General features: G+C 37.6%; 1 protein-coding gene across 2 annotated transcripts in view; it reads right to left on the bottom strand.

Annotated features, from left to right (window-relative positions):
- Window positions 1–27,381, bottom strand: part of SMG6 (SMG6 nonsense mediated mRNA decay factor) — a 224,512-nt gene that overhangs the window by 79,674 nt on the left and 117,457 nt on the right. The gene's annotated exons all lie outside the window — the stretch shown is intronic.

Consider the following 27,381-nt stretch of genomic DNA (forward strand, 5'->3'; position numbering starts at 1 on the left):
ACAAGTCCTTTGGTTGATCTCTCCCTTTTAACCCCACCCTCCCTTTGAGGTCCGACAGCCTGACCCATGGCTCCTTATCTCTGGGTCTGTTCTTGTTCATCAGTCTATGTTGTTCACCATTTCCCCTAGATGAGTGAGATCATGTCCTACTGGAAATATACTTATAAGAATCGAAAATGAGACAAGCAATAATGGTTATGCTGAATGGTAAATGTATTTTCCAGCTTCTGGTATTGATAACATAAAGAACAGATTAACATTATCAATGAACCAAAGATGCCCTGTGACCCTAGCACATTCGGAGCAAAAAGCAACCTAGGCAGGCTTGTAAGTTACTCCTTGACTTCCTGGTCTGACTCTCAGGCCAAAAACTATCCTCAGCTATGTCTGCATGAGATTCTAAGTTAAGGGAAGAAACAACAAAGCATTCCTATAGTTGTCTGCTTATGGGTTGGGCCCTCCAGGAAACAGAGTTGCCTTAGTTCTAGAAGGCTAAAACTTGCCTTTTATCAAAATGTAAGCCAGTGGGCAAAGCAACAATTCCAACATTTAAGTTCTATGTCCACAGGACTTCAATGTTCCCGTGAGCAGGGAGGATCCTGCTCATGTTTTGTAATCCTGAAAGGCGGAACTGCTGTTCTTTAGTGTTCAGTTTAGCCTAAGGGCTAGAAAGAATTACAGGTTGGACCCTGAGAAGAATGTCTTCTTGAGCCAACCGCATTCTTACTCGTGATCTTGAGCATGAAGGGCATAATATCAAAGCGCTGGACAGATGATGTTAGTGTCCTTCAAGTGTGTTTTTCAAGATCCCCCCCGCAAAACACAGTTATGTCCCCACCTAGTTAGACATACCTAATCTCTCAGAAGATTATGATCCTTTGACTCTTAGATGTATGGAAGTGATCAGATCCAACTCTGATAGCCATCTTGAAATGTTCTTTATATTGCATTTGCAATATGTTCCCAGAGTTAGAGTTAGAAAGAAGGCAAATCACTATAGGTCTCTCTGCCTACATAAAGTGTAATTAGAAAGTAATAAGACATGTTTTAAAAAATCACAAATGAGTATCAGAATAGTTGGGGCACTTGGTAGTCACACCTTATACTGAGGCTGTGAAATACTCTTTTCCCCATCTCTCAAGCCCAGGCCTCATGAGTGTGGGGGAGAATTAAAAAAAAAAAAAAAAAAAAATCCATAACCCAGCTGTGACACTTCCTTCCACATATACCTGTACATCTGTTTCCTACAGAGTGCTGCTGCCTCAAGTGAGATGCGTGAGGCTTCTGTAGATGCTGGGGAACAAGATGGAACAAAAATGCTTCACACCTGGCTCCCAAATTACAGGAACGCTGGACTGGGGCCAACATAAGCTGGCACGGCACCAGCTGAAATGGACATCAATTAAGGAGCCTGTCATCTTTCAAGACTGCAGGGTCTTTTTTCACTCCACGATCCGCACTGCTCCACAAACCAGCCGCGGCACCACTGGTAGAGTTTTCCAGATGGGATCATTTCCCTTAGATTTCACACTTGCAGATTTATTGCAGAACTTGTTTTTAACCGCTCCCTTTGTTTTTAAAGCCTGAACTATGATTGCACACTAGTTTTATCTTTAATTGCATTTATTTGTCCTTAGTAAAGTGAGAAATTTGTACCTATACTGACAGAAAAAAAAAAATTAAGCTTGCCTAAAAGATGCTTTGCTTACAAAAAGGCATTAAATAACTGAGATTAGTAATGGGTCAGAAATTTTTCTCTGTATACATCATTCCTACTGGGGTCAGAAGCCAGAGAGCCTTGACCAGACTACATATCCTGGAGAAATGGGCAGACCTCTGAGGCTAAAGCAGGCCTCCTCCAACCATCACATGCAGTGTTAGTGATCCATGTCATGTGCTGAAAGAAAAAAAAAACTCTGCTGTGTCTAGCCAGTGGCAAATGCTGTTTAAGATAAACATGTTAAGAGTGTCAGCAATTAAAAAGTGACAAGATTGCACATACCACCTTTTCTTGACTTTTGTCCAACGGGGTAGGACATATTTCCTCCCCTGTACCTAAGTGGGCTGCCTTGTAGAAAGAATTCCATGCAACATGAAAGAGTCCTATGATGAATAAGTATCTCATCCACATTTAATGTATGTTCTGAGAACTGAATTCCATTGCCTCAGGGGGCTGCCTGTTGCTGCCAATTTGCTTCTCATGGCAGAACCCTGTGTGGCAGAGCCTTGACTAGGTTCTGCTGATGCTTGTTTAGAAAAGAGTCCAGCTGGAGATGAAAGAAGCTCTTCAAAGTGGGTGACAACTTGGAGGCTATCACTTTAGGGCTTGAGAATGATTACTTATCAAAAATGACTTCAGTCTGGAATATACTCTGGGCAAGAAGCTGGCCTTCCCTCTCACATATTCCATGGACTTTGTAGAGCTGGAGAAGCCTAAATGAGTGAGGAGTGATGGCAGAAACTAAAGAACCCAGTTGAAGGTAAGAGCCCAGAATCCACATCATAGGTGAGGACTGGAGAGAGAGGAATTAAAAAAAGGTTCAGACATTTGTCTGTACAAATCAATCTCGGCCCACTCCTTCCCCCTCCACTTTTATTCTAAATAAACAGCTTCAAAAGGGGTGGTCCTCACATCTTTCTGCTGACTAAGGTCTTAATTTCCTTACTTGCCTCTACCAAGAGAGCCTGAAACCTCTAGCTCTCAGCATTTAATCAGTCAAAACTTAACCTCTGAAGTGAAAAGACATGCCAATCTGAGAGAAAATATTTGCAGTACACATATATCTAACAAAGGACTTGCATCCAGAATATAAAGACCTCTCAAACAATCCAATTTAAAAATAGGCAAAAGATCTGAAGACACTTCACCAAAGATATACAATGATAAATAAACATATGAAAAGACGCTCACCATAATTAGCCATTAGAGAAATGCAAATCAGACTGCAACAAAATACCTATTAGAATGACTTAAAAAACAAAAACAAAACTGTAGTATCAAGTGCTGGCAAAGATGTGGAGGGACTGAAATTCTCACACATTGCTGGTGGGAGTGCAAAATGGTACAGCCACTTTGGAAAACAAATTGGCAGTTCAAACACACACCAAATGACTTATACATTCATTACCACAAGAGAAATGAAAAAGTAAGTTCACATAAAAACCTATACAGAATGTCTGTAGTAGTTCTATCCATAATCACCCCAAACTGCAAACAACCCAAATATTAATCAACTGGTGAATGGATAAAGTACGGTATATCCATACAACAAAATACTCCTCTACAAGAGATCAACCGAAGGACTTGTATGCATGCATATAAGCAAAACCAATGGAAGAAAAACTCTGGTGAAGGAGGGCATGTATTGGGGGGGGGGTGTGGGGGGGGTGGCGGCAATGGTAAGATATGTACACATACACCTTAGTAAAAAATAAAAATTAAAAAAAAGGGGGGGGGGGGAATACTACTCTACAACAAAAAATATGATGATTTACTAATATGGGTCTCAAATGTGTTTCACTATGTGAATGAAGCCAGAAAAACCTAATTACTACATGGCTTTATTTATATGACATTGTGGAAAAGGCAAAGTCATAGGGACAGAAAACAGATCACAGATTGCCAGGGGCTGTGAATGGGGAGAAGGGCTGGTTGCATGTGGGAGCTTTTGGGTGATAGGAATGCTCTAAATATCTTACTTGTGGTGATGGCTACATGACTAAGTGCTTGTCAAACTGCATAGCAATGAGTAGATGTAAACAAACAAATAATTCTTGGTCTCTGGGGAAGGAGATGAACCGGAGCAGCAGCACTCCAGTCTGTACTGTGGATACCTGGAATGCACACAGCCAGAGTGCGCCGTGGCTGACACACAGCCCACTTTCTCACTGAAATTAGAAGCAACATTAAAATAGACCCAGGTTTCTGCTGGAATTAAATTACCTTTATAATGTTTATCTCCCAAACTTTTCATTATTGCAGAGATAATACAACCTTCACACAGAAAATAAGATACCAAGTGCCACCCTGGTTTTCCTTCCCTCCTTTTGTTTCCTGTTTCATTTGGGCAGAGGTCTGTTTCTACAAAGGAAAAGTTTAAAAATCCTGGGGGAAACCAGAGGCTAACTGGTCCCCCGGGCCTGAATGGGTTAATATACACAGAACCTAATAAAAATAAGCCCGGAAACATATTTTTTTAAAAATAAACAAACACCTGCTGACCTCTAATTAAATGTATTCTCTAAGAAATCTTGTCACATTTTCAGTGAGGTCAAAAAACATCAAGTATATCTGTATAATAATGTTTCTTTTAATATCATTATTTTCCAATAATGAAATGATGGGCATGGACACCTCCAAAGATGCAATATTTTGAAAGGAAAATTATACCTCTAATAATAGGTCACAGGACCACAGGGAGAGAGAAGGGCGGGTGAATAGAGATGTGCAATACCTAGAGAGCTGTGGAAGCAGTTAGCCTGAAAAAGAGGACATATTCCCACTCTCATTTTAGTGGCTTATCTTCACACCTCAGCTTCACAGCTTAATCCTTCTAGTCCTTCTTGGGTGCTTCAGGTGAAAGGAAGGAAATGGTACTTGGAAACTGTAACTAAGCTAGAAACTCAGCTCCTACCTTCGAGGAGCACAAGCACGTAAGCATATGCACACATACAAATGCAGAGAAAGGGCTTTTTCATTTAAATGGAGGAAGCTGCCATGTCTACCTCTATAAGAAAAAATATTAATCATCCACCGTCTGGTTTTAATCCACACACTCCTGATCCTGCATCTGAATGTATTGTTATCAGGGGAAGGAGCATTTCTGCTCAATCTTATTCACCAGCCAAAAGCCTGAAAATGTGAAAACCACATTGGTGAAGTGCCTTCTTGGGGACCCAGAAAACTGAGCTGTTGCCTTTTTATTGTTTTCTTTCTTTTTAAAAAAATGATGAACAAATGTGAATTTCAGAGTAGAAAAAAAAAGAAGAAGAAGAAGAAACAGCTCAAGTAACAGGTCCCTCTTGGAGTGACATTATCCTCAGGGAAATTAGCACTTTCTCTTCTGTCATTCTCAAAGGGGATGCAGCCACACAACCTGACTGACATCAGCCTGTCAGAGACAAGCTTGGGCACCCAGGTGCATCCCTTAGGAGCATTTACAAGAGAAATGGCAAGCCCAAACAGCAAGTCTCCCTTCTTCTGTTCTGTGCTTTGCTAGCAGCAAAAGCGGGGACTAACAGAGTGTCTGTATGTGTCTAAGCATGCTTCTCCTACAGTCTGTGCTGGAGACCTTTCCCCCTCCTCAGGCTCGCCCTGAGAAGGGTCTCCACGCCAATATGTGAGCTTGAATGCCTTCAAAGCCATTAGTCACCACCATTGCACTCTCACTCCAAAATTCGAATGGGGCCACCCGTGACACAAAAACTCTGGCATGATTAGGGGATAGCAACAGCAGAAGAAACCACAATACGCTTGAGACTCCCAGGAGAACAATGACTAGTCCTGGTAGGGTACAGACTGACAGACAGAGCAGACAGACTGTAACCAGGCCTCGCTCTGTTTTCGATGCAACACAAATGTTTTCCATTAGAAGTTCCCTGCCCCACAAACATTCATACATGCGGCTATGAAATCCACATACTTAACTTCTGCTTTTTGGCACTCTGACCCAACTACCTCTCCTGTTCCTCTGGAACAGAGCAAAGTTGAGAGCAAAGAGATTCCAGTACCCCCGGCACACAGGTAAAGGGAAAGAGGATCAGAATCAGAATCAGAATCAGAAGCATGCTTATTACTAAGTACCATCTACTATGAATATGACTGAGCAGGGAAGAGGAAGAAAACAAGGACTTTTCTTTTGCCAAGAGAGAAACAAGTAGTGTATAGCTCTGGCTCTAACTAGTTGGCTCCTATACTTTCAGCTTAAAGTTTGGCTTTGCTGTCTAGTCAAGTCTGCAGCTGATCTTCATCAGGAGGTGTCAGTCGCCATTAAAAGCAAAACAGGCAAAAACCTCAGAAAACTCATTACAAAGTCTACAAAATTCTAGTACTGTACTAAGAAATCAGGGAATGCTGGCTGCTCAGTAACCCATATTTCAAACACAGAGAATCAGCTGAGTTTTGCAAATATGAGAAGCAGCTGAACTAGTAATCCTTAAACCATCATCAACCATCCCCCTACTATCTGCAGAACGTGGCCCAGGTTCATTTCTAATCATAGCCACAGAGGTGGGGACATGTGGCTGTCTGGCTAATCTCTTCCCTTAAAAAAAGGGGGGAGGAGAAAATCACAAATAAGTAAAAAATTCAAGAAAATAAAAGAAGAAAAAGTACTGGAAAGGGGGTGAATTTTTAAAATGGCATGTAAGAAATAAAAGGAAAGCCCCTATCCAGGCAGCTCTGGAGTTCCTTAATTGCACAAGAGCACCCCCCCCTCCCAATGTGTATGCCTTGTAAAGCAATTGCTCAACCTACACTCATTGTGCAATTCCAACCTTCCAAAGTTTTTTTTTTTTTGCTGCACATATGCAAACCACGTTTTTCACTGCACTCAAGAATTAAGAACAGTTTCTCATTTTTCTCTTCTTCACTTTAGAGGGGGCTACGTGCATGAGGGGGGGAAAATCTATTGCTAGATAAGCATTCACTACAAATGAGGTTTTCCATGATTTCATCTGGTTATTTCTGAGTTTACTAGTAGTTAAGAAACATTTGGATTTACTCTAAGGCCGCTAAAGATTAGTTTTTCCTGTTACTGACAATAATGATATCACAAAAAATTGTCCACAAAAACATCAAACCTCCGAAAGCCTTTGTTCCAAATGACTGCAATTCTAGAATATTTGGAGCACTTAAAAGTGGCAGTCCCTACTTAACAGCCAAAATTCCAATGGAAGCCTGGGTAAATCACAGTGTTTCTTGTTAATCACAGAACTTTTTTTCTTCTTCTTCAAGAAATCAAACAATCAGGGAGAACAATAATAGATGTGTACAAAGATGAGGAAAGCATGAAAAGAAAACCCAGAGGTCACACAGAAAAGGACAGATTTAATTCTATAAAAATTGTAAGTCAAATTCTATAAACAGGACTATAAAACAAGCTACAGCCTTGGTCGGTGTGGCTCAGTTGGTTGAGTGTTGTCCCCTTCACCTGGAGGTCATTGGTTCAACTCCCGGTCAGGGCACATGCCTGAGTTTCTGGAGCAAATCCCCAGTGGGGGCCTGTAGGAGGCAGCCAATCAATATTTCTCTCTCCCTCTCCCTTCCTCGCTCAAGTCAATTAAAAATATATATATATTTAAAACAAGCTACAAATCAGGAGAAAATATCAGCCAACATTTAGTAATAAAATATAATCTATCAATAAGAATAATAACAGCCGGGACCGGTTTGGCTCAATGGATAGAGCGTTGGCTTGGGGACTAAAGGGTCCCGGGTTCGATTCCGGTCAAGGGCATGTACCTTGGTTGCGGGCATATCCCCAGTAGGGGGTGTGCAAGAAGCAGCTGATCGATGACTCTCTCATCGATGTTTCTAACTCTCTATCTCTCTCCCTTCCTCTCTGTATAAAATCAATAAAATATATTTTTTTAAAAAAAGAATAATAACAAAATAAAATAGGACAAGGCCAAAAATATGCAAGTCTGAGAGAAAGAAATATAAACAAATGATAAATATAGAGAAAGATCCATTTTTCTGCTAGTAAAGAAATGCTAGTTAATGAACAAAATGGGACCAGAGGCATGGATACATGGAACAGGCTGGCAGTTCTCAGAAGGGATGGAGGTGGGTGGGACTGGAAGAGATTAGCTAAAGAACACATATGCACACATGGATAGCCCATGGACACAGACAATGTGGGGCTGGGTAGAGAGGGGTTAAGGCAGAAGGGAATGGGGGACATCTGTAATAGTGTCAATGATTTTTAAAAATATATGTTTTAACCCGGAAAATTTGCAGAAGTTGAAAATAGTGATAATGAACAAAGTACTGGTGAGAGTATGAAGAATCAGACACTCATCTATTGTTAGTAGAAGTGTAAATTGGTATGATCATTTTAGAGGGCAATTTGGCAGTATTTGTCAAAATAGCAAACTTGTATGTCTTTGGATAAAGCAATTCCACTTGTAGGAATCTATTCTACAAAAACAGTCCTGTAGTGCACAAGTATTTTAAGTACTTGTAGGAACAAGGAAGTTCGTTTCAGCACTGCTTATAATAACAAAAGTGGACATAATTAAATATCACCTAAGCAACAGATGGATAAATTATACCTACATAATAGAATATAACTTGAAAAAGAATAGTGTAGATTTATATGTTCTGATTTAGAAACAGTTTAAAGGTATATCAAGCAAAAAAGAATGTAATGTGTATATAGCATGCATTTTTATTTTATAAGAAAAATCAATACCCTGTGTATGTATATCTGCAAGGATGGTTACCAAACTATTAATAGCAATCATCTGTGAAAGGGAAGGGAGGGACTTGTACTCTTATTTTCTACTAGTGACCAGGTGCACAAATTCGTGCATGCTGAAAGGCAATTAATTAGATGAAATATTTTAATATTGCTATTTATCCCTTCTCTATAATAGAAGTGTCAACCAAATTCACGATCAACAATGCAGACTGAAACACAGACACAGGTATGACTGGCACCAGCAAGAGCTTTATATGTATCCTGCATGCATCAGTCAACTTAACCTTTTATATACATAGAATAAACTTGCTTAATTAGACCTGCTTTCTGATTTAGCTAAACTTTTTCCAGCCTAGTGAAGCACCCCAACTTCTCTTTCAGATAATTGTCAGCAATATAGCAATAAATATCAATATGAAGCACATTATTATTGTAGATCATAAAGGGAGAACAAAGGGTAAAATATTATCTATAGCAGTGTTTGACTATATTCTGTGTAGTGAGAAAACCTGAAGTAATTTTCAAGTTCCATCATTTCTTACTTCTTTTCAGTTGCTCAAGTTTCTGAACTTTCTAAATCTCTGTTTTCTGGCTAATGAAAAGAAAATAGGATTCTATTGAGTCTCCTATCTACCTACTCCAGGACTTCTGTGAGGATCAAATGAGATGAGGCATATGAAAACGCTTTACAAACATTTGGTTAAAGTGTAAAATGTTTGCATCTGGCTACAAAGCAAGTTGTGTTCCTGGGCTGAATAAACTCCAAGGAGGCTAGTTGCTAGGAAGAGGAAGCCGGGAGTTGCTATGTGACATCATTACCCTGTGCCCATAACCACCCTTGCTGGGCTGAGCTGGGCTATAGGCTGCATTTTGTGCCATGGGGTCTTGGCAGTGTGGGCTGCAATTTGGTGGGCTGTCTCTCTGGGGTGATGGCGGGGCCTGTGTTCCACTTGAGGGAAGGTGAATATTGCTTTGTTGGACCCAGCTCCGTGGTGCCATTTCTTTGTAAATGGCCAGTGTGCCTCACGGCAGCTCCTGGATTGAGCGTCTGCTCCCTGGTGGTCAGTGTGTGTCATAGCGACTGGTTGGATGGTGGTCGAAGGGACACTTAGCATATTAGCCTTTTATATATATAGATAGATAGTTCTATATTATTTTAAATTATCGCAGAGAGAATGAATTATTCATAATTACAAAGTAAAGACAGTCCACCCTCTGTTTCTGGCCATGATGGAGTAACTGGTATTGGACTAGTCCTTCCACCATAAACAACTATGAAATACATGAGGCAACTGTTTTTTGGCAGGGGACAATAGGCAGTACAAGACTGTGATCCCTGAAGAAATGCATTAACATGCATTTCTTTACAAGCAGAAATAAAGAATATTTCTCTGTATTTGTCGTCTGAAATTACTGTGATCACAGAGTCCTTTCATAGCACAGAAAGCTGAATCACAAGAAAAGCCTGGTACATATGCAGGTCAAGACCACCAAATGCTTATCAGATGGCAGGTGCCATAGGGCTGAGAGAGAAACAGAGGTCTAGCAGTGCTGGGGGAAGAACACTGCCTAAGGCCTGGGGGAGATGGCAGTTTCAACACTGTCAGTGTGAAGAGATTTTTTTTTTTTTAAACAAACATACTACTTTTTTTTTTTTTTTTTAATATATTTTATTGATATTTTATAGAGAGGAGGAGAGAGGGATAGAGAGCTAGAAATGTCAATGAGAGAGAAACATTGACCAGCTGCCTCTTGCACACCCCCTACTGGGGATGTGCCTGCAACCAATGTACATGCCCTTGACCGGAATTGAACCTGGGACCTTTCATTCCGCATACCGGCGCTCTACCACTGAGCCAAACCGGTTTCGGCAGTGTGAAGAGATTTTAACACTTCTGAGTTAAATCTAAGATTTCAGAGAGGCCACACCCTAGAATTAGACCTAGTCTAAATCTACATCATAGATCCTAAAACCCAGCCTATAACAAAATCTGCAGGGTAGGCTTGGAGGTTGACTATCACTAAGTTACTGAAATTTAGGAAACATTTTAGGATTCTACACAACTACATTAATAATGTGTGAAAACCAATCCTACACAAGTTCAAGATGATCAAGCAATAATTTAACTGCCTATTAATATAAAAAAAACAACAACCAACTCTCCAGAGGAAGATAACAAACTCCAGAATCTCTCTAACAAATTATCCACAATCTCTAGTGATTTTAACAAAAATCAATAGAGAGCATTTGAGAGCTTGCTCCTCAGCATATGTCAGTTTTGCTCAAATAAACTTTTATATAAAAATTCTAAAAAATAAAAAAATTACTTGACACAAAGAAACAGGAAAATGTAACCCATATTCAGTAGAAATCAAATATGAGATGCCCCAGATGTTGGAACTGGTAGGCAAAGACTCTAAAGCAACTATTATAAATATGTCCAAAATATTAATGGGAAAGAGGTTCAAAAAATTAAAGGAAAATATGATCTGAATAAGCAAACAAATAGGAAATGTAAACAGAGGAAAAGAACCAAGGAGAAATTCTTGAACTGAAAAGCAAAATAATGAAATAAAAAAAGTTTAAGGATAAGTTTAAGTTTAAAAGTATATTAGAAATGGAAGAGTCGGTGAACTTGAAGACAAAGCAATAGAAACTAAGTAATCAGAGAGTAGAGAGAAAAACACAAGATAAACGGAGTCTCACAAATCTGGGGGACTATATCAAAGTGTCTAACATACATATAATTGGAATTCCAAAAAGGGGGCAACTGAGGCAGAGAAAAAAAAAGAATTTGAAAGACACCCCAAATTTTATGAAAAATACCAACTTACAAATCTGGAGGATCAGTGGACATCAAGCAGGATAAATGTCAAAAGAACTATATCTCAATCAAACTTTTGAACACCAAAGGTAAAAATAAAATATTAAGCTCTGGCCTATGTGGCTCAGCTAGCTGGGCATTGTCCCGTGGTTGCTGACTCAGTCAGGGCACATGCCCAAGTTACAGGCTTGATCCCCAGTAAGGGGCATGCAGGAGGCGGCTGATTAATGTAATACTCCCACATTTACTCTTCTCCCTTCCTCTCTGTCTAAAAAAAGAAAAAGGAAAATGTTCAAAGCACCCACAAAAAGACATATTACATAGAGAGACATAAGAATGCTGATTTCTCATGAGAAAACAGTAGGTTCCAGGTAATAATAACATCTTGATACTAAAAGAAAAAAACTTCAGTCCAGAATTCTAAATATATCCAGTTTAAAAAATTTTTCTTTTAAAACCAAAAAGAAATAAAGAATTTTTAGATAAACGACAGCTATGGGGATTTGTCATCAACCAACCTGCTTAAGTCCTATAGGCTCAAAGGAAATGATATCAAATGGAAACTTGGATCTATTGAAAATAATGAAGAGTACCAGTAAGTAAATGGATTAATACAAAAGTATGTTTCTTTTTGTTTCTAATTTACTTAAACCAACGGTTAGGTAGAAATAACAACATGGTACAGGGTTAATAACATATAAAAAGTAAAAGGTCTGATAACTGCACAAAACAAAAGGGAATGGGTAAATAGACTTATGCTGTTTAAGGTTATTACATTTGTAGTGTGAAGCAGGAAACAGGAAGCATAAGGTATAAAGTGTAAAATACAATACTGACCCTAAATATATAATGAAAGTTAAGAATGTAAATTGTTAGTCCTAGAAAAACCAATGGAAAAAATTAAAAGGATATAGTTAAGAAGACAAAAGATTTCTTAAAATAGAAAAGGTACCAATCATAAAAAAAATCGTGAAAACCGGTGTTTCATAAAAATTAAAAATTTTTACTCTTAAAGATTCTATTTTTAAAAAGAAAAAGCCAGCCACACACTGCAAGAAAATATTCACAGGAAATGTATTTGACAAAGATTTTATCCAGAATATATAAAGAACTTTTTACAATTTCATCAATATCCTAATTTTTTTTAAATGGGCAACAGATTTAGACACTTCCAAAATGAGGATAGATGAATTGCTAATACCCACATGGAAATATGCTCATTAATTATTAATCATAAATCAGTAATTAGGGAAATGCAAATCAAAACTGAGATACTTCACACTTCCTAGAATGGCTAAAATTATAAAGACTAGAAATACTGAGTGTTGGCAAGGATGTGAAACAAAAGGACTCTGTATATTGCTAGTGGGAGTATAATATGGTGCAATCACTTCAGAAAATAGTTTGGTAGTTCCTTTAAATTAGATATCAACTTAGATGGTTGAGCAATTTTACTTCTAGCTATTTGCCCCACAGAAATGAAAACAAATATCCACAAAAAGACTTGTACTTTAGTGTACACATTTTTATTCATAACAGTCGGAAATTAAAACCACCAAACGTTCATTGTCAAGTGAATGGATAAACAAACTGTGGTACATCCATGCAATGGAATACTACTCATTAATAAAAGGGTGGAAAAATACAACATGGATGAATTTCACAGATATTATGCCGAGTAAAAGAACAAAGGCATACTGTATGATTCTATTTACATGAAATTCTAGAACAGGCAAAACTAATCTATAATGAAATTAATTAGATCAGTGGTTGCCTAGGACAGAAAGGAGGACTAGAGAGATTAACTACAAATGGACATTCAGGAATATTTTGGGAAGATGGAAATATTCTACATGTTGATTGAGGTGGTCTTTATATAGGTGTATACATACAAAAATACAGTCAATGTATGCTTTTATTATATGGAAATTATCAACAAGTTGATATAGTAAATATATAAATTTAAAATAAAAAAAAATTTTCAGGTAGATAAAGTTAGGAAGTAAAAATATAATACATGATCTTTTACATACAGGAAAGATTAGTAAAGAAAATTTAAAAAACCATGGGACAAAAATATGAGGCAGAAAATTATGTCAATCAATAGGTAAGTTTTATAGATCTTCCTGTTATAAATTTCAATTTTATTTTTCATTATGGCCCATATTTATTAAGTCTTGAGCCAAAGACTGTATGTATGCATGCATGCATGCAGATAGGAAGGCATGCTTACAGCGCTGACTTTCTGGTTTTTATGTATCAGTTATCCCCAAGAGTCACTGTTTATCTATAAGAAATCTTGCAGGGCATTGTACTTGGAAGTTCCGCAACACCACTCTTAGATGTTTTTGCTCTCAGACACACTTCCAAAATGATGCATATCATCCTGTGCATATCATTCAGTCCCTCTTAGAGCACTCTCATGGATTTGCCAAAAATAAATCAAGTTCTTTCTCCAAAGACACATATTCAGTGATTTTCAACGACTGTGCAGGCATACTGGTGTACTGCAATAATTTTAAAACATGTAATACCTGACTATTTAGTCAGGGGCACCTGACCCCTTTTCCCTTAGATTGTCAAATAAAAAAAATGACAATAGCCAACACAACAACAGTATAAATCAAAATTATACTTTTTTAAGTCAGATTGGCAAAAATATATTTTTAATGTGCTGCAGAATTTCAGTAATTAGTTTATGTGCGCCACAAAATGAAAAAAGTTGAAAATTGATGTTCTAGGTACTCAGGTATCTTAGGACCCAGAACATTCCAAGATTTGAAGAACATCCAAATCAGAGAGAAGAAGGCAGATAAATGCAATCTGAGCATCCATTTCCCTAACATGAACTTTTCTACTTCTCATCCTCAGAAACTCTTATGGGAGACCAGAAAATTATTACCCTAAACCAGGTCAATAGTTTCCAAGCTCTGGGTGAGAAATCAAGATCCCAGTGAAAATAAAAAACTGTCAAAGCTGGGAAGAGAACTAGAAGTACTAGATAATATGCTTGTTCAACCACTGTTCTACTTATAGTCAATTAAAACTGTGTGCTCTAGATGTGGATTGCTCAGATTTGACTCCTTTATTCTTAGTTGCCTTCCTGACCAAATTCTTCTTATAGTCCAAATTCCCATACAGCTTTTGTGAAATTTAATTTAAGATCATATAAAACATTAAAGGACTGTCTAGCTTCTGACAGGTGTGGCTCAGTGGTTGAGCATAAACCTATAAACCAAGAGGTCACAGGTTCAATTCCAGATCAGGGCACCTGCCTGGGTTGCAGGCTTGATCCCCAGAAGGGGGCATGCAGGAGGCAGTCAACTGATGATGTTCCTCTCATCAATGTCCTCTCTCTCTCTTTCTCTCTCTCTCTCTCTCTCTCTCTCTCTCTCTCTCTCTCTCTCTCTCTCTCTCCCCCCCCCTCTTCTTCCCTCTCTAAAAAAATCAATAAATATTTTTTAAAAGTTCAAAGGTTATTCATAAATAGCCTCACAAATCATTAAGAAATAAATGAATGAGCATTCCAATGGTGAAATGACAAAGAACATAAGGCAATTTAATATAATTAATGTAAAAATATATATAACCAATACATATAAGTTAAAAAAAATCAACCCAATTAGTAATCAAAGAATGAAGAGCAGAACAGTGAAATGCCATTTTTGCACATTTCTACCAAAGTTACAAAAGTATTAAACCATTCAGGATTGGTGAAAATGCTAGTACATAAGACACTCATATTCTACAATTTAAATGGCTATAACTTTTTTTGGAGGGCAATTTAGCATTATCTATCAAAAGTATTAAAAGTCTGCATACTCTCTTTGACCTATTAATTTCACTTAGAAAATTTATTTTATAAATATATGTAAATATTTCTGTATAAGGTCTTTTGAGATGGCATCATTTATAAAACTGAAAAATCATTAACTTCCTAAAATGTCTAATGATTGGGGACTAAACAAATATTATGTCCAAAGAAGTTGATATAATGCTGCCATTATACTTCATGTTGTAGGTGAACATGGAAATATATTCAGGCTATATTTATTGTTAAGTGAATAAAGTAGATTACAAAACAGTACGTACAATTTGATTCTATTTCTGTTAAAAAGCAAAAAAATTTCATATTTGTCCATCTGTCCGTCCACATATCCAACCATTATACAAGGATCAAGGATCTTTTATTTTCCTTATTGCTAACGGTGATTTCTCTAGTATTTATAAAATAATTATCTTATAATATGAAGATTATTTTTACAATTAAAAACTATAAAAAGCACAGACTTCTGAGTTAGCTCTCTTCCAATATCCTAAGTGAAGTGGCCAAACTGATTACACAGAGTATATCCCCCATGCCCCTTGATCCCTCCTTTGTCTACTATTCACTGCTATGGCTGTTATTTAGAACAGTGTCTGATGCACAGCAGTTAGTCAATATCTATTAAATGGGGAAATGCCATCCATCTGCTATCAACATAAAGAATTACTGCCAGATGGACAGATAGCTAGAAGGGGGCCATTAAGAGCCAATTCACAGCTTCCCTTCTTAAGAAAGCAACTTTTAAAAAAAACTTTCTTTTGTTTGAGGTTAGTTTGTAAACATGGAATTGATTTTTGTATATTGACTTTATATCCAGTAACTATGTTAAATGCACTTATTAATTCTAATGATTTATCCTTATTTTCTTTTGGATTTTCTAAGCATGTACCAACGTTATTTGCAAATAAAGATAGCTTTATTTTTTTTTTTTCAATCATCTTTTTAATACTTTATTTCTTTTTCTTATCTTACTGTACTGTATTTTCCCTTTGATCTCTAGAGAGAACAGAAGGGAGAGAGAGAGAGATGAAGAGAAACATCGATGTGATTGGCGCACCTCTGACCAGAGCCAGGAATCGAGCCTGCAACTTGAGGTATATTCTTGACTGGAATCAAACCTGGGACCCTTCAGTCCCTGGGCATTTCAGTCCAAGGGTTGACACTCTATCAACTGAGCCAAACTGGCTAGGGCTCATTCTATTTCTTAACTTGCTTACTGGTTATACCATTGCTCACTTTGTGATGAGTCTTCATTGTCTGCATTTCATATTTATATTTCATAAATAAAAAGGTTAAAAGAAGAAAAAGAAAGCTGCAGGAGAAGTAAACAATGAAGAGCCTGGCAAAATTCTCCAGTTTGAAGGTTGTATTACAATAGTTTCATATTGCTAATAAGTTACCACATATTTAATGATTTAAACAATACAATTTATTATTTTTGCAGTTCTGGAAGTCAGAATTCCTAAAACCAAGGTGTTGACAAGACTTTTCTTTTTGGAGGCTCTATGGGAGAATCCATTTCCTTGCCTTTTCTAGCATCTAGAGGCCACCTGCATTCCTTGGCTCATGATCCCTTCCTCCATCTTCAAGGCCAGCAGCCTACTATCTCCAAATCTCTCTGTGACCACTGGTTCTATTATCACATCTCCTTTTTCTGACTCTGACACCCCTACTTCCTCATAAGGACCCCTATGATTACATTAAGTCCACCTGGATAACCCAGGATCATCTTTCAATCTCAAGAGCCTTAATTTAATCCCACACACAAGGCCCTTTTGCCTTGTAAGGTTACATTTAACAGGTTTCAGGGTTTAATACGTGGGTCGCCCTTGGTTTACCTACTACAAAGTCTGCCTATCACAAAGTGCGAGGTCATGGGGCAGATGCAGAATACTGCTTTTCACTGCTACAAAGAAGTACCACTCATAATCAGCAGTTCAGAGAAGCCCAAAGGAAGTGGCCAGAGAGCAGAATTTCTTCTTGACATGAGAGGCCACAGCTCTAGGAAGGAGGTAAGAAATTGCCATCTCATTTATGTTAAACAAAGGCTGCATACGGGAAACTAGCTCTGGTATAGTAGCTCTACTATATACAAAACAGGAAATGTAGAAAATAAATTCATTTATTGAGATGCACACCACCTGGCTTCCTTCTCACTCCCTTTAGGGTGGTGACTTCATATTACAAATTTCTATCAACCATCCTTTAGACTTGAGAAGGGGATTCTAAATAATATTTGGAGACAACGAAGTGAGAATTTTCCTAATCTGTTTGGAGAAAAATCAGATCTGAGTAAATTTTTGTTTAAAGAAGTATAAATGGCCAAAATACACTGTAGAAATTCAAGTTGGGGTCTATGAAAAGAATCTGCAACATAAAAAAAGGAGAACATAGCATTCAAAGAGATGGAGAAACAAAGCACATGGGAGGGGAGAGTATGTTAGGCGAAAAATACAGTTATCTGTTTTATTCTTAAAATAGAATTTTTAAAATCATAGAACCTGTGAAATATGCTGAAAGATGAATGACAAAACAAAGATCAAAGGGACCTGGATAAAAGGCAGGCAAAAATATATAAAGGTTACAGGATAAGATAAGAAAATAATGTAAGGGAACAAATAATGCAATAGCAGACTGAAACAGTAAATTAGAAGAAGTAAAGAGTAGAATCAGCACTGTAAAAATGTAAACCAATTGCAGGGAGGACAAACTTGAGGAGTCCTTTAAGAATGCAGAGGTGTAAACTGGTTTGGCTAAGTGGATAGAGTTTTGGCCTGCGGACTGAAGGGTCCCAGGTTCAATTCCAGTCAAGGGCACATGCCTGGGTTGCGGGCTCAATCCCCAGTAAGGGGCATGCAGGAGGCAGGCAATCAGCGATTCTTTCTCATCATTGATGCTTCCTTCTCTCTCCCCTCCCTCTCTCTCTCTCTCTCTCTCTCTCTCTCTCTCTCTTTCTCCCTCTCCCTCTCTCCCTCCCTCCCTCCCTCCCTCCCTCCCTCCCTCCCTCCCTCTCCTTTCCTCTCTGAAATCAATAAAAATATATATATTTTTTTTAAATGCAAAGGTGCCCTCATGAAAACATGCTCAAAGTCACTAATTATCCGAGAGATGCAAATCAAAACAACAATGCGGTACCATCTCACACCTGTCAGAATGGCCAACATCAACAAATAAACAAATGACAAGTGTTGACAAGGTTGTGGAGAAAAAGGAACCCTCGTGCACTGCTGGTGGGAATGCAGACTGGTGCAACCACTGTGGAGAACAGTGTGGAGTTTCCTCAAAAAACTGAAAATGGAATTCCCATTTGACCTAGTAATCCCACTCCTAGGAATATATCCCAAGAAACTAGAAACACCAATCAGAAAGGATATATGCACCCCTATGTTCATAGCAGCACAATCTACAATAGCTAGAATTTGGAAACAGCCTAGGTGCCCATCAGCAGATAAATGGATCAAAAAACTATGGTACATCTACACAATGGAATACTATGCTGCCATAAAAAAGAAGGAATTTTCATCATTTGCAGCAACCTGGATGGAATTTAAGAACATCATGCTGAGTGAAATAAGCCAGTCAATGAAAGAGAAACACCACATGACCTCACTCATTTATGGATAATAAAGAACATTATAAACTGATGAACCAAAAGATAGATATAGAGACAGTAAAACAACAAGGAGACTGTCAAATTACAGCGGGGGGGGGGGGGGGGGGTAGGGAAATCTGGGAGAGATAATAGATCAACCAAAGGACTTGTATACATGCATATAAGTACAACCAATGGACACAAAACTCTGGAGAGGAAGGGTATGTATGGGAGGGGGGGGACAATGTTAAAATATGTACACAGATAATAATTTAATAAAAAAATGTAAAATAAAAAATAAATAAAAATAAAATGCAGAGGTGCCCTAACTGGTTTGGCTCAGTGGATAGAACATCAGCCTGCAGACTAAAAGGTCCCAGGTTTGATTCCAGTCAAGGGCATGTACCTTGGTTGCAGGCACATCCCCTGCAGCTGATGTTTCTCTCCCATCGATGTTTCTAACTCTCTATCCTTCTCCCTTTCTCTCTGTAAAAAATTAATAAAATATTTTTAAAAATGCAGAGACAAGGCAGAAAGCAATTAAAATGATGACAGAAGAGAGATACAGAGGACAAAGAATGGAGATCCAATACATTGGGAGAACAGAAATTATTAAAGAAAAGAATAGAGCAAACAGTACATTAGCAATCAAGGACATGAGATGAAAACTTTCCTGGTCCAAAGACAGAACTGGATGTGCATATTAAAAAAGCTCACTAGGTATCATGAAAAATTAAAGTGCAGAGCATAATAACTAAATGAATCTTCATACAATTTGAAATTCAAGATTAGAAAAAATTACCCATGTTAGACAAAGAAAAATTACCTACAAAAAAAGGGAAATTAGACTTTTTTCTAATTTTTCTTTTTAAAATATATTTTTATTGATTTCAGAGAGGAAGGGAGAGGGAGATAGAAACATAAATGATGAGAGAGAATCCATTGACTAGTTACCTCCTGCATGCCCCTTACCGGGCATTGAGCCCGCAACCCGGGCATGTGCCCTGACCAGGGATCAAACCATGACTTCCTGATTCATAGGTTTGATACTCAACCCCTGAGCCACAATGGCCAAGCCTCTAATTTTTTCTACGTATTAATGCAATAGAATAATATCTATAGTTTTAAGAAGAAAACAAACAAACAAACAAAACGTAAACCTAAGCTAAGTTGCCATTCAGGTGCAAAAACAAAATAAGAACAATTTCAAGTATTAAAAACCTAGTCATGAAGATATAAAAAGAGCAAAGAAAGAGATAATTTTGATCATATGTGTATATATGTGTACAAACATGTTTTAATGGGCACAGAAGTGGTCTAAAAAGACAAATATCATTCTAGCTGATTTGGCTCATAGATAGTTTCGGCCTGTGGACTGAAGGGTTATACGTTTGATCCAGTTAAGGGTACATGCCTCAGTTGCAGGCTCAATCCCCAGCCCTGGTCTGGGCGCATGTGGGAAGCAACCAATCGATGTCTCTCTCTCACACAGATGTTTCTCTTCCTCAGTCTCTCCTCCTCGCTTCCACTCTCTCTAAAAATCAAGGGGAAAATATCCTCAGGTGAGGATTAACAAAACAAAAAAGAGAGAGGAAGAAATATTACTAGTAAATTATCCCTGAATGCTGGCTTTTGACTTTATATTATTTCTGTGAATTGTTTGATTCTGTTGCATAAGTATATGTACGACTACTGCATTTTACAAGTTATCTTAATATTTAAAAAGCATCCATGACATCTGCTGAAAAAATTCCTCAATGTTGCCCTAGCTGGTTTTGTTCAGTGGTTAGAGTGTCGTCAGCCTGTGGACTGAAGGTCATGGGTTCGATTCCAAGTCAAGGGCACATACCTGGGTTGCAGGCTCAATCCCTGGCCCCTGTCAGGGCAAATGTGGAGGCCCAATCAATGTATCTTTCTCACACAGATGTCTCTCTCTCCCCCTATCTCTCCCACTCCCTTTCACTCTCTCTAAAATCAATAGAAAAAAATACCCTCTGGCAAGGATTAACAACAAATTCTTCAATGTTGCATTTGAATAACAAGTGGATAAAAAGAAATAACATAGAAATGGGAAAGCCACTGATTAGAAAGAGTAATGGTGAGCAATAAAAACACTTAATATAAAATTAATTCTTAATAATTATTGTAAATTTAGAAACATAACACAATTGGGTAAAAAAGAAAATACATATTATAAGCAATCCTAATTTTCACATTTTAAATATGAGATATAAATAGGTTTTTAAGAGAGAGAGAGAGAGAGAGAGAGAGAGAGAGAGAGAGAGAGAGAGAGAGAGACATCGACTTGTTGTTCCACTTACTTATGCATTCATTGATTGATTTTTGTTTGTGATCTGTCCAGGGAATGAACCAAAAAATGTGGTGTATTGGGATGACGCTCTAACCAATTGAGCTACTTTGCCAGGGCATGATATTGATACTTTGAGAATAAAGAATCAAAGGTTTTTCAAAAAATTAGTCACTGGTAACTTGTACTTACAATAAATATTTTCTGGACCACCAAACAACAAAGATAACATTTCCACCCAAACTATATGCATAAAACAGAACAAAACATACATTGTACAGTTCTAGTTTTATGAAAGGAAGACACATATAAGCATGAGCAGAAAAAGACTAGAGGAAATATATTAAACTATTAACACTGGTTAATTTTAAGTGGTAGCTTATAGGTGATTTTTATTTTCTTGTGCTTTTCTATATTTTCTATGTAAAACGCCGGGACCGGTTTGGCTCAGTGGATAGAGCGTCAGCCTGCGGACTGAAAGGTTCCGGGTTCGATTCCAGTCAAGGGCAAGTACATTGGTTGCGGGCACATCCCCAGTGGGGGGTGTGCAAGAGGCAGCTGGTCAATGTTTCTCTCTCATCGGCGTTTCTAACTCTCTGTCCCTCTCAATTCCTCTCTGTGTAAAATCAATAAAATATATTTTCTATGTAAAACATTTTTGGTAATTATATGAACAACAAACAACATGCCCAAAATGTCATTTAATAAATAAACTAGCGGATAAGCTATTACTTCCAAAAGTTGGATAATTTAAGCCGCATTTAACCTCAAATACACGTTTTAATTTACTTTATTTTAGGTTAGAGAGTGGAGTTGCTCTAAGTCAGATACTCTAAACTTATTTTTTTTAATATTTTTTTTTATTGATTTCAGAGAGGAAGGGAGAGGTAGAGAGAAAAACAATGATGAGAGAGAATCATCAACCAGCTGCCTCCTGCACACCCCACATTGGGTATCAAGCCCACAACTCCGGCATGTGCCCTGATGGGGAATCGAACTGGGACCTACTGGTTCATAGGCCGATACTCAACCACTGAGCCACAGTGGCAGAGCACAACTACATTTTATATATATATATATATATATATATATATATATATATATATATATATATAAAATATTAATTTTATTAAATATTTTAATTTTATTGATTTTTTTTACAGAGAGAAAGGGAGAGGGATAGAGAGTTAGAAACATCAATGAGAGAGAAACATCGATCAGTTGCCTCCTGCACACCTCCTACTGGGGATGTGCCCGCAACCAAGGTACATGCCCTTGACTGGAATTGAACCTGGGACCTTTCAGTCTGCAGTTCGATGCTCTATCCACTGAACCAAACCGTTTAGGGCAACTACATATATTTTTAATGAAAAAGTTTCCTGGAATCCCACATCCATATAGAAAGCAAAGATGACTGTAAGGATGATTGGATGGGATGTGAGACTTACAACATGACTTTACAATGTAAAATAATTTATTCTCTATCAAGACAAAGAGTGGCCCCAGCATTAGCTTGTTGGTTCTTCACTTATCAATCAGACAGTAGTATGGAGAGAGACAGAAGATTAATCTAGCCGGGGAGGCTAAAATAAGTACTGCTTACAACCACTTATGAAATAAATGCTTTGATATCCATTAAATAACTAGAGCTTTAGAGCCTAAGGAAAGATGAGCCTGTTGCTAAATAAATCCTTGTTTAGTATCGCCTATAGTTATACATTCACATGCATGTTTTTTGAAGATGATAATTAAGCTTTTTTGATATTAAGGCACAACATGAACTCAACATCTTTCTCCTAAAAGTTTCTTTTTTTATCACTTTTCTTATCTGTCTATAGGGTTGTTGGGGTTTCAATGAAAAATGCGTGTAAATAGGTTAGCCCTGTGCCTAGAACATGATTAGTGATTGCAACAGCTTAACTTCATTATTATTCCTAGAGACCGATGCACGGAGTTTGTACAAGAGCAGGCCTTCCTCCCCCAGGCTGCCAGCACCGGCCTCTCTCTCTGGCACCCAGGACCCGGGCTTCCCTCCCTGGGACCTGGATTTCCTGGCTTCATCTGGAAGGTTGTCCAGAAGAACATCCGGTCTGATTAGCATATTACGCTTTTATTATTATAGATGGTTTGATTACTTTCAATCACTTAAGCACTATTAGTATAATATGGCAGAAAGGACAAGAGTTTTACTTATAATATGGCTATTTATTACTTCTTTTAAAACTTGTTATTATGGACAACTCATATACTATTCAAAAGTAGAATATAATGATATCAATGTACCCATTAATCAGATTTAGTAATAATGATCAATATGTAATCAATAATAATGATTGATATTTAGTAATAATCAATTTCTGACCTTTTTTCATTAATATTCCTATCTACCCCCTCCACAGATTATTCTGAAGCAAATCCTAGACATCAAATCATTCATCAAAACTTGACGTTTTATTTTTTTAAATATTTTAAAATATATTTTATTGATTTTAGAGAAGAAAGAAGAGGGAGAAAAAAACATCAATGATGAGAATTATCAATCAGCTGCCTCCAGCACGCCCCCCACTGGAGACCGAGCCCACAACTCAGGCATGTGCCTGGGACTCTTCAGTCCGCAGGCTGATGCTCTATCCACAAGGGCAAAACATGAGGTGTTAAAGTCATACTGATAAGGGTTCTAATCTATACTTCCTTACTAGCTCATGACCTTGAATGTGCTACTTACTTCTGGAATTTGGTGCCTAGCAGCCACTCAATGAACTTAAGATCACTTTCTTCCCCCTAGTTGGCTCTAACTGATTTCAAATCTGCAATATGATGTTTCTCTTGAAATGTAACCAGCTCCACTCTATTGTTTTTAGCCTAATATGTACTCCTTTCCTTACTTCTGGATAATCCCAATAGCAACCTGTTTTCTCACTTCTTGTTCATCTCATATCTGGGTTTTCTCTAAGGTTTTTTTATTTTTATTTTAGTCAGAACACTAATCCTTGAAGATGTTTAGTAAATAAAAAAGATTAAGAGTGAAACAAATTTGGAAAAAACTGCAAAGGCTATCATCAAGTTAACACTCCAAGTTAACACTGCTTTACCCTAACTTACAAGATCATTCATCCAACAATTAAGAACTTACAAAACTGGAGTGCCATACAACATGCTTGGGAAATACAATGTCATGTTAATGCCAAAACAGTACTAATTAGGCAACGTCTTGAGATACTATAAGCTCAACAAAATTTTAAGAGTTCACCCTTAATTACAGGTTCAAATTAACTTATGTTGCTTCTCATACGGTTGTATATGCCACAAATTGCCTCCCAAACTAGGAGAATCTCTGCCTTATACATCTGGATCTTTCATTTTGCATGTGTAAGACAGGGTAACGTAGGCATGCTCAGTAATTATCTGTTGAATGAACATCAAGGCTAGAGCAAACTTGTGATTAATCTTGACCAGCAATGACACTGCTCATGTTGCTGTTACTGAAGAGTCCTTGAGATATTTTACATTTCTTAGGAGTGAACACAAGAAGCTGGAGAAAATGTCTACCATTTTCAGATTTCTAAAAGGTCAAGTTCCTAAAGACTCTCTCTGACACATCTATACTAATCTCCCAGGTCAGACATGGAGATAATCCATGAATTAATCATCAGTCTCCACTCTTCTCTTAAGCTTCAGTCACCTCTTTTCTTTTCTTTTCTTTTTAATTTTTTTTTTTTTTTTTTTTTTTTTTAAGAAGGTACTAGCTCTTACTTGGTAGGTTTATTGTGAAGACGTAATGAAATACCTAGGCCAGGGGCTGATATTCAAGAGATGTTATTTTTCCCCAGCTATGTCGAATAAAGCAGAATAAAAGAAAAAGAAAGGTGGGTAACATCTTATATTGTGTAACTAGGGAAGACCTCTCTAGCAAGGTGGCATTTAGAAGAGAGTGAGAAAGCCACACAGCTGTCTGGGGACAGTGTTTGTCCCAGGTTAAGAGGAAAGCAAGTGCAAAGATTCTTAGGCATCTTTGAGGAACAGCAAGGATGCTAATGTGACTAGAGTATGTTGGGTATGAGAAGAAGTAGGAGCTGAGGTCAGATAGTTAAGAGGGTGAAGGTAGTGTCAAATCCTTGAGGGCATGTAAGCTGCCGTTAAAACGTTGGCTTTTATTCTAAGTGATAGGAACAGACATCAGAAGATTTTAAACAGAGACATGACATGATCTTATTCATGTTTTAAAAAGATCATTCCAGTTGCTGAGCTGAAAACAGACTGGGGAGTAAACGGAGGGATGAACTAGAGAAACCAGTTAGAAGGCATTTTGATGAATTGAACTAGAGTGTAGTAGTGGTAGAACAAGCTGTATCTGCATTTATTTTGAAAGTGAAGTAACATGAATTGCTGATGAGTTAGTTATGGAGGTGTGAGAAAAAGAGAGGAACCAAGAATAACTCCAAGAATTTTCATATGAGCAACTCAAAAGTCAAGGTTGTCATTTACCAAGATGGGAAGACTAAAGAAAGATCAGGTTTGGGAAAGAAAAATTCAGGAGTCTGGATTTGGAGATGTTATATTTGACACACGTATTTCACAATCCTTGAAGCAGAGATCTACCTTGGTGTCAATGAGTGACAGAGAGCATGAACAGCTGGCTCTGTGTTCTTCTCTGGCTAGATCATATACTTGTAACAACTGTATTCTATCACAAATATATCATATTATGTGCTATCTTATATACATGTATCATATACTAACACGGGGAGAGCTGATGAGAACATAAGGCTTAGAAAGTCTGATGCTGGTAAGGACTCCTCCTTGTCTTGCACCAAAAGATAGCTAACACAAGAGCTAACTCTCAAAAGCATCCTTGGAGTCAAGACTACCTTGTGATCACATAAGAATAGTACCAGGATCCCCTGACTTAAGCCAGGGTTACCCAGTTTCTCTTCTAACTGCACATCTTTTACAAAGTGTAAACATTGTGTTAGCTGTCCTATCTCACATACTACAACTCTCTATTCTTATTCCCTTCTGAAACTAAAAAAGCAAGATTTCATTCCAACTTTACATTAGAAAAGCATAAAATAAATATTTCTTTTGCTTTCACATTCCCAAAATCTACTAGCCATTAAATGCATCCAAAGATATGGATTTTTTGTATGCCAAGGTCTAGAACTTTTATCTACTTACAGAAATTTAATCAAAGGGAATATGTATAAAAAATTCTGCTATAAGGAATTACTTCACTATTGGTAGTGATAAATTGGGAACAATCCTTTGGTTCAACGAAGCAAAAATGGGTTAAAGAAATAATTGGAATATAAAAGAATATTAAGGAATTATATAAATGATTCCATATAAAAATACATTAAAAATATTAAGTAAAAAAAAAAGCAGACTACAAATAGTATGTATTAAAATGACCCCCCAGTTTTATTTTTTTTTAAAGTGTATGTGTATACTATTAGTCAAACATGATTATGTATGATCAGCAAAAATAACAGTGATACAACCTCTGGGTAGAGGGAGGGGTTATAGATAAATGTTCTTTTTTTTTTTTTTTGTCTACAAGGAACTTATACTTTTTTCTACTAAGAACAAGTTTAAAATTTTTTATATTAAATATAAAATACTTTATATTTGTAATTTAAGTCTGGTATTTAGTTTTTACTATCTTAAAAAAAATCTACCCACATTTCTATACATACTTCATCTAAGTCAAAAGACTTCTTCCTGAGGAGCCATTTGTGGACTCGATCCCAAAGGCTTCTCCCCCAGGAATCACTGCTAACAACTCCACAGGGAGCTCAGTCACAGGGTTCCCCTGCACAGCACAGGAGACTCTGCTCCTAGGGTCTGTGGGTGCTACTTCCTCAGTCTAGCAACTGTTACATGGGAATGTAAAGCAGAATGAACCATTTTACTCTCTGCACCTGGCCAAAGACACAACTGTTAAACAGAGACTAAGTTCCACAGTCCCCACCAGGGCAACAGCAATGGACTTTGTTTTCTATAAACAGACAGACAAGAAAAAGGTTCAGGTTAAATCAGTCCTCAGAGGAAGAAAAATAGAAACCAGGCAACGAACGGGGAATGCTTCATATTCCTAAAAGTTTTTTTTGTAAGTTAACACATGGTGTCTGCTTCTCTCTAGTCACCTATTTATCACTCTCCTCCTTAGAAAAGGGAAAAAGCCCTGGCTGTTTTCCTAGTGCAGAGTTTTGTGGCTGGGGGGAAGGAGGAAGGGGGGAGGAAGGAGGGTGCTTTAAGCATGATGCAAACCATTTGGAGTTGAGTGAGAGCACTGCCAACACAAGCTGGACTATTTAAACAAGTGAGGAAATGATCGTATATACAACATGCCAGCAAGCACACACACACACCAAAGGAAGTCGAGAGGGCTTTTTTTTTTCAGGACACAG

This window comes from Pipistrellus hanaki (genome assembly GCF_964339955.1).
Source record: "Pipistrellus hanaki genome assembly, chromosome: 16".
NCBI classification, from domain to species: domain Eukaryota; kingdom Metazoa; phylum Chordata; class Mammalia; order Chiroptera; family Vespertilionidae; genus Pipistrellus; species Pipistrellus hanaki.